The sequence below is a fragment of the Taudactylus pleione genome, unplaced genomic scaffold (genome assembly GCF_031769625.1).
Source record: "Taudactylus pleione unplaced genomic scaffold, aTauple2 ptg000093l, whole genome shotgun sequence".
Taxonomy (NCBI): Eukaryota; Metazoa; Chordata; class Amphibia; order Anura; family Myobatrachidae; genus Taudactylus; species Taudactylus pleione.
In genome coordinates, this window is record NW_028284495.1 from 1,080,799 (window position 1) to 1,088,428 (window position 7,630).

Consider the following 7,630-nt stretch of genomic DNA (forward strand, 5'->3'; position numbering starts at 1 on the left):
GTGCTTGTACAAAGAACCAGGCATGTCTGATACATTATTGCAAATTGATTGGAGGTAGATAGTTTTTATGTAAATAAATGTTAATATTGTAAAATATTCAGTTGCTACAATGTAGAAAGTTTTGTTGCTCATTTCAAGCTCCACATCAGGTGAATGGCAGCATATATGTTTATAGTGTGGTAATTTTCTGCTTATAGCTTTTTATGTTTATCTTTAATATATATATATTATACAGTTATCCCTTTTAGCTTTCATGTCAAATGTGTTGTTTCTATGGCCATCTGAGATATTAAGGTTATGATAATGTCATGTAAGTCCTGCAGTCTGTATTATATTGGGAAACCGATGATGTGTGTGAAAGTGTAAAGATATTCAAGTTATATATCAGCATTTTTACTTTGTAAGATAACTATTTAACCTGAAGACCCATGTCTAATTTTCATTCTTAACTAATAATACAGTAGTTACACATTCACCTTTTTAAATAGAAATTTAACTGGCTGTCTCTCTACTACTTTCCTATACCTTTATTTGTTGACTGTGACTAAAGAACAGTGTCCTAAAATTGTCCATGAATATTGCAGTGAATTGCTAATGAGGCTTAGAGTAGACATACTAAGGGGTAATTTACTAAAGTGAACGTTTTTAGAAGAGATGCTGCCCATAGCAACCAATCAGATTATAGCGATTATCTTCTAAAAGGTGCTAGTTAAATGTTAAATAGTATCTGATAGGTTGCTATGGGTAACATCTCCACTTCACTTTGTAAAAGATTCTCGGGTATATTTACTAATGTAAAACTTTTTAAGGCTAAAATTTTAGTGATATAACATCTCTACCTGTTATATTTTATTGCACTTAATTTAAAATTTGGGGGGGGAGGGGGGGTGGAATATCATGAATTGGGCAACATTTCTTTATTTCAGTATCCATTATATAGGCTGTTGTGATTATACAATAAGCTTAATAAGATAGAAAGATTTTACTTTGATTGTAAACTCTGCACAACTAGACCTAGTACATTATTCATTAATAATGTAGAATGCTAGAAACACGGTTTCCGACCAGAGTAAGGGGAATAGCAATGTCCAACCTAACCACCTCTTCAGGTATTTCTGTAATTTTTTTTTAAGATTCTTTAGTTTCTTATTTGTATTGCTTAATGCCCCTTTACTCCATTATGCACAAATAGAGTATTTTGTCCAAAAAGTGACCAGCAGTCCTATAACTAAAAGAAAGATCTTGCAAAGCATAGAAAGCAATGCATCTGAATTACACAATTGTTTACCTATACAGTAGCATTTAAGTCATGTCTGGTGCAAGTCACATTACTTTTATGATGACTCCCTTGCTCTTTCTACAAAATAAATTAAAAAAGTCTTTGAAAATTGAATTTGTCTTTTAGAGATAAGTGTACTTGGCTTTAAAGCTGCATACACACGTAAAGATTTTCTGTCCAACCAGTTGATTGGTTGGAATGAAAATCTGGCAAGGTATGAAAGCAAATGACAATCAGCAATTTGCTCCCAAACGTTGGAAAATGGACAAAAACTGTTGTTTGAACAAATTGTTTAGATCAAACATTTAACAAACTTGTCAGAATGACCATTTTCATCTGTTTTCTGGCATTTAGGTGCAAATTGCCGATCATACGTTACCAGATTTTCATTCCAACCAATCAACTAGTTGGATGGTTGGACAGAAAATCTTTGTGTGTATGCAGCTTAAGAAAATCTTTACATGTGTATGCAGCTTAAGATTTGTAAGAATGATGTGTGACACAACCTTCATAAGTAAAAGAAGAAAGTTGAAGAGATTGTGAATAGTTCTTGAAGTTTGTTAGTAGTTGAATAATGTACTTTATTTACCCAACTGCTACATGATACCTTTTGTAAGACGTTTTATTGTAAGTGAAATGATTACTATGTACATAAATTAAATTTCTGCCTGAGAAACTAAAGTACTTTATAGTTCTCTTCCACATCTTAGTTTCTGCATGTTCTTCAATTGTGTGTTCTTTTTTCATCTATGTGTATATGGCTTTTGTTGTCTGAATGACATGTTTTAAATATTCTTTTGCATTTGGGCCTGTTCCAATGCACTTAATTACAACCATGTAAAGGTAACATGCATTAACATTTAAAGTTGGTAATTCTGATCATATGTACAGGCTTCAACAATTGCATTGAAATTTCATTTAATTGAATGCATTATTGAAATTCTGTGTGCACAACCTCGTTTTTAAACATGGCAAATTGTCTTGAACTACTCAGATGAAATGGCTGCAGTTTCACTGTGCTGTAGATCTATAAGAGAAGCATGACTTTGTGTGTAGAATGGGATTCAAAGACTTGTGAATCCACATGTTACAATGACTAGAGTACTAGCTATCTCAGCTGAGTGAGGAGAGAAAAAGTTATTTCATTTCATCCTTTTGTTGCCAATATGATCCAACCACATGTTTTAATAGTTTATCAGTACAATTTGTGTTATGATTTGTTATGAGTTATATAGGTGACTTGTGCTTTTATGATTCAAGGCATAATTATATTAAGTTGGTATCAGCTGTTACTAAATACTGTATTGATTTTGTATTTTTTCTTACGTGTTGTGTATATACAGTAGGTAGGAAAATTTCAGTATAATTTGTTGATTGCGTGTACACTAATGTTAAGTGCATGTACATTGGTAAAGTGGCAGGTCTTGCGTTTTCACATTACAAACTCAGTTTATGCTTAAATGATAGAATTAAACACTGAAATCTTTGTCAACACTGATTTAATACAATTGGCTGGATGAGTTTTTTTTTTTTTTAAATAAAAAACCTTTCTCTTCTAAAGTTTATAAACTTTATTTTTATAACAAGTTAATTTATTTTTCATTTGCTTGAAGAACTAAAAGCTGTTAATCAACACACTTGAAACTGTAAATACACCTCCTATTAAAAGTCATGCAATGTGTTGATAAGGCTTCTTGTTACATTGTTTTGGTCTTTTAAATCTCTTTTAGGAAAACATACAACACTAGACAGTATCAAATCACAGAAAAGATGCATGTTGTTTACCTACAAATCATTTTTATTGTTAATGTTCAGTGCTTCTGGAATATACACTTATTTAATCGTCCTGTCTGATTAGTGCTCAGTGTATTTGAAATGAAACTTGTGACATATGTACCTAGTGTGAGCCCTGTAATTTGATCCTGCTACTCACAGGCAGAACTAGGGGGCTCATCCTATTTGCCACATGTTGTTGTTGTTGTTCTTATTATTGCAGTTTCTCTAATTGGAGGCTGGGAATCAAATATCTATTCTATGTGAAGGTTGTAATTCCCACTTATTTTCTGTTTGTTTGTGATTTTCAGTTAACCTGATTTTGACAGTAAATATGGCAATTGATTCAATTGTATGCCCAGTATGCTGGGGTAAAGCAATGATCCACTACTTGTTGATTTAAACGATGACTCTTGTTAAAGGAGATTGGCTGATCTTTCTGCTGCAAGTGTTTATTACTTTGTAAAAATAGCTCTGACGGTCATGGTGGCATTGATGTTAAAAGATCAAATAATGAATGTTGAATTCAGCTGTACTGTCATTTGGGTGATTGGGAAAATCTTACATTGCCACTTCGAGAAAATGTTAATTTTTTTTTTAGCTTTTAAGTATTACTTTTAATTTATTACAATTTTAAAGCATGTAATCAAAAGCATCTTATTTGGATGTTTGCTGCATAAGGGAGAGGTTTAAAAGAAAGCCATAATATGAGGTGTAATGTGGATTACTGAGAAAAGTCTTACGTTTGAAAAGGATTTTTTTGAAATGTGTTTATCAGTCTGTATTATCATCACCCATGTGTTCAGTCCATTTCTCCTAGAATCTAGCTTAATATGTTTTACTAGAAACAAATAACCTGAATTTCTTGCACCAGTGACACCAAACATTATTACTTGATTAGTGTTTGTCATCTGCTTTTTGACATTTTTTGAAGTGTGTAAGGTGTTGATCTTTTGACATTTTTATGTTGCCTATAGGCGTTTTGTTTTAGGATTCTTGGGCATATGCATTTTCTGTTTTTTTGGTTTTTTTGTAATGATTATGTAATGTATTATTTCTGTGTTGGTTCTTGTGGATGCAAGCTGAAAAAGACATATTACTAAATTGCAAAACGGTGTTAAGTGTAGCTCACTAGGCAGAAAACACCATTAAAGGCAAAATCCTAAGAGACCTGTGTGTTCATGGAATTTATATATATATATATATATATATATATATATATATATATATATATATATATACACACACACACACACACACACTGCCCCCTTTCTGAGCAAAACAAACTTTTATTTGTCATCTAAGCACTTTCTACTGTTCATCTGCACATAAGGGTAGGGTTGATAATAGTCTCTAGATAGGAAAGTCAAACACCATTTTCAAGTCTTCTTTTATAGTATATTAAGGTGTAGCAGTTGTGGATTTATGTGACATTCTCAAACTGCTTTCCTCTGACAGGAGCACACACCTTCACTATAATTTATGTCTAAAAGCGCCATTTATGCAAGTAAGAGTGATGTAGAAATGTATTGCATAATAAGAGTGTCACAAGTTTTCTTTATTCAATAAAATGTTTGGTCAAATCTATATATATTATGACCATTTTGACCTCTTTACCTTGGATGCCAAGATCTTGAAATATAACCCATAGGAATGAGGAATTTCTTATAGGATACTCAGTCTTTATATGGTGTACATAACAGTAATCAACATATTTTTGCTGAAAACATATACAAGTATAATTGCACAAAACAAATGCAACTTCGAACAAGTCAAATGTTAAGCTATAAATTTAGACAAAACATGCATCTTGAAAGAAACTAAACCTGCAGTATCTATAGTAGCATTTCAAGTTCTAAATAAATTTTGTCACCAGAACATGCGACAAGCGCAGAACATGTCCAATTTAACTTCTGTTTAGCAGAGTATTAAAAAGGATAGAGCTGCTACACTGTGATTCTGTAGGTCACACTTGCTATTATCCTCAGTATAACGTTTTCGCATTGCACTATATGATCATAATTTGCTAAGTATGCATGCATTTTGTTTCCTTATACATCAGTAAGCTGACAATCTCGGATCCATTTCTTCAACTTTTGCACACACGTTATTAATATTTAGATATAAGAGGAATTAGGATTGTTATTCTAACAACTGTTTATGCAAATTGTAAATCACTGTTTCGGATGACACTATAGGTGTTTAGAAGTCTTCTCCAGCTCTTAGAGAGACCACCTGTGTAACTACACTTTGCTTTGTTTTTAATAAACCATGGAAGCAAAATACCCCAATGCCAATAAGGTTTTATTATAAGATTTTTTTGCAAAATATGTATATTGTATAAGTCTGTAGCAAAGAGTGTGCCAGGTGAAGGGATCTTCCAAATATCTAAGTACCTGCACGATGAAAAATCTTTGTTCACTGGAAGTATGAAATGTTGCTACACTGAAGTATTTGGTGACTTATGGATAAACTGTATATGCCTACAGATACGCAACTGCAGAAAGTACCCTGTATTTGTATCTTCTGATTACATTTTGTATACTTATGTCTTTTTTTTGTCATTTTGAGTTTCTGTGGCAAATAAATTCTAGATTATTTTTAGTTGCAGCTATATTGTATAGAATGTCTGTAATAGTGGGTAGGTGTCATTAACAAAAATGAAGCTTTCGCCGTATTTTAGCTTTGCATTTTTAGTTGTGTGCAGGGCTGCTAGCACATACAGTATATGTAATTGCCTTTAAACCATGTTGAAAGCTTTGCTACTCAATGAAAAATTTTATTGCTAAGACACTACAGGATGGGCTCATAATGGTATTTAGTGAGTCTTCACTTGTTAAGGTCTTTGTTTTTCCTTTTATGAGGACAAAGTGTTTCTTACCTAATTGTTTTTATGTATTCGTTGGTTCCCTCCTTCACTACGTGACAGTTGAAAAAGACAACATTTGGTTTGAAAGTAACATGTAAAAATGAACAAATATCACTGTATTTTGCTACCTGGAATACATGTTAGTAGGCAAAATGCGTGACTGCTTTACCACATAACTAAGTGTAGTGTTTGGGTATGCATCTATTTATTCTGAGGAGCAATTATTTATGACCTTTTTTTTTTTTTCCATAAGTTTACATGAAGCCCCAATTTAATGATTTAAATAGCTGAAGATTTTTTAAACCATTAAATTCAGTCTGTTAGTATTCAATAACACAAGCTATGGATTATAGTGTCGCATTGATAATAGTCAACCATACAGTTAATACAGGTTGAGTCTTCCATATCCGAATAGTCTGAAATACAGAATTTTTTTAGCGTGACTGAGATAGTGAAACATTTGCTTTTTGATGGTTCAATGTACACAAACTTTGTTTAAGGCACAAAATTATTATAAATATTGTATAAAATTACTTGCAGGCTGTGTGTATAAGGTGTATTCGAAACATACATGAAATTCAATTACGTACACAAACTTTGTTGGAGCCACAAAATTATTGAAAATATTGTATAAAATCACCTGCAGGCTGTGTGTATAAGGTGTATATAAAACTATAAATGCATTCTGTTTAGATTTGGGCCTTATTCCCAATATATTTCATTATGATATGCACATATTCCATAATACGGAATATTCCGATAGCCAAAATACCCTTGGTCCCAAGCATTTTGGATATGTGAGACTCAACCTGTATAACCATTTTGTGAACTGAAACAACATATTGGTTCAATAGGAACAAAGATTTGCATTGTCTCCTAATTCTAGGGACTTGAAAGTTGATGGCTTTATTTCCCACCTCACTCTAGAAGATTTTGTTTTTCAAAAATACTGTTTCATCTGAATTGATTCCATATCCTTTTGAGGGCAAAGTTGCTCAAATGCTGAAAATTCCAAAGTGTTGTATGGTTACTAATCAGGGGACATAATTAGTCATTTAAATTTTTATGACAATAAAAAAAAAAAAAAAATTTTTGCTTTATTACTATTCAAACAAAATCTCAATGGAAGATCTGCAGTTACACTGCTGAGCTTGACCATTTACATCATTCAATTTCTTTTCTAGTCATCAGTGCGAACATAGTTCATGAAATCCCAGCATTGTGTTAAGTAGAGCTTGCTGAAAAATTAAGTTGAGGGGAGACAAAGTAGGAAACATGAAAAATACTTTGCGCACTTTTTTTTTTTCTACACTTTTACTTCTGTTGCTAGCATCAGGTAATCACTGTTATATGCATAAAATACTATATTTACACAAATATTTAATGTCGGTGATATCTCTTGCTATTCACTCATCCTTTATCAGACCATATTAACTATAAACTGTGATGTCTAGCATTGGTAGTAATAATATTGCAAGGTAGCGATATTGAAGAAACAAAGATTACACATGACAGTCGTGGTTCTCCTTGTAGAAATTTCTGCTTTACAAATCGTACGGTAAACATTTGTGATTGCATTCAATGGTACGCAGCATCAATATATTATATATATATATATATATATATATATATATATATATAAATAAATATATCATCATAATTTTTTTTATTTAAATCCTTTTTAGTTAACATATATGGTTATATGGTTC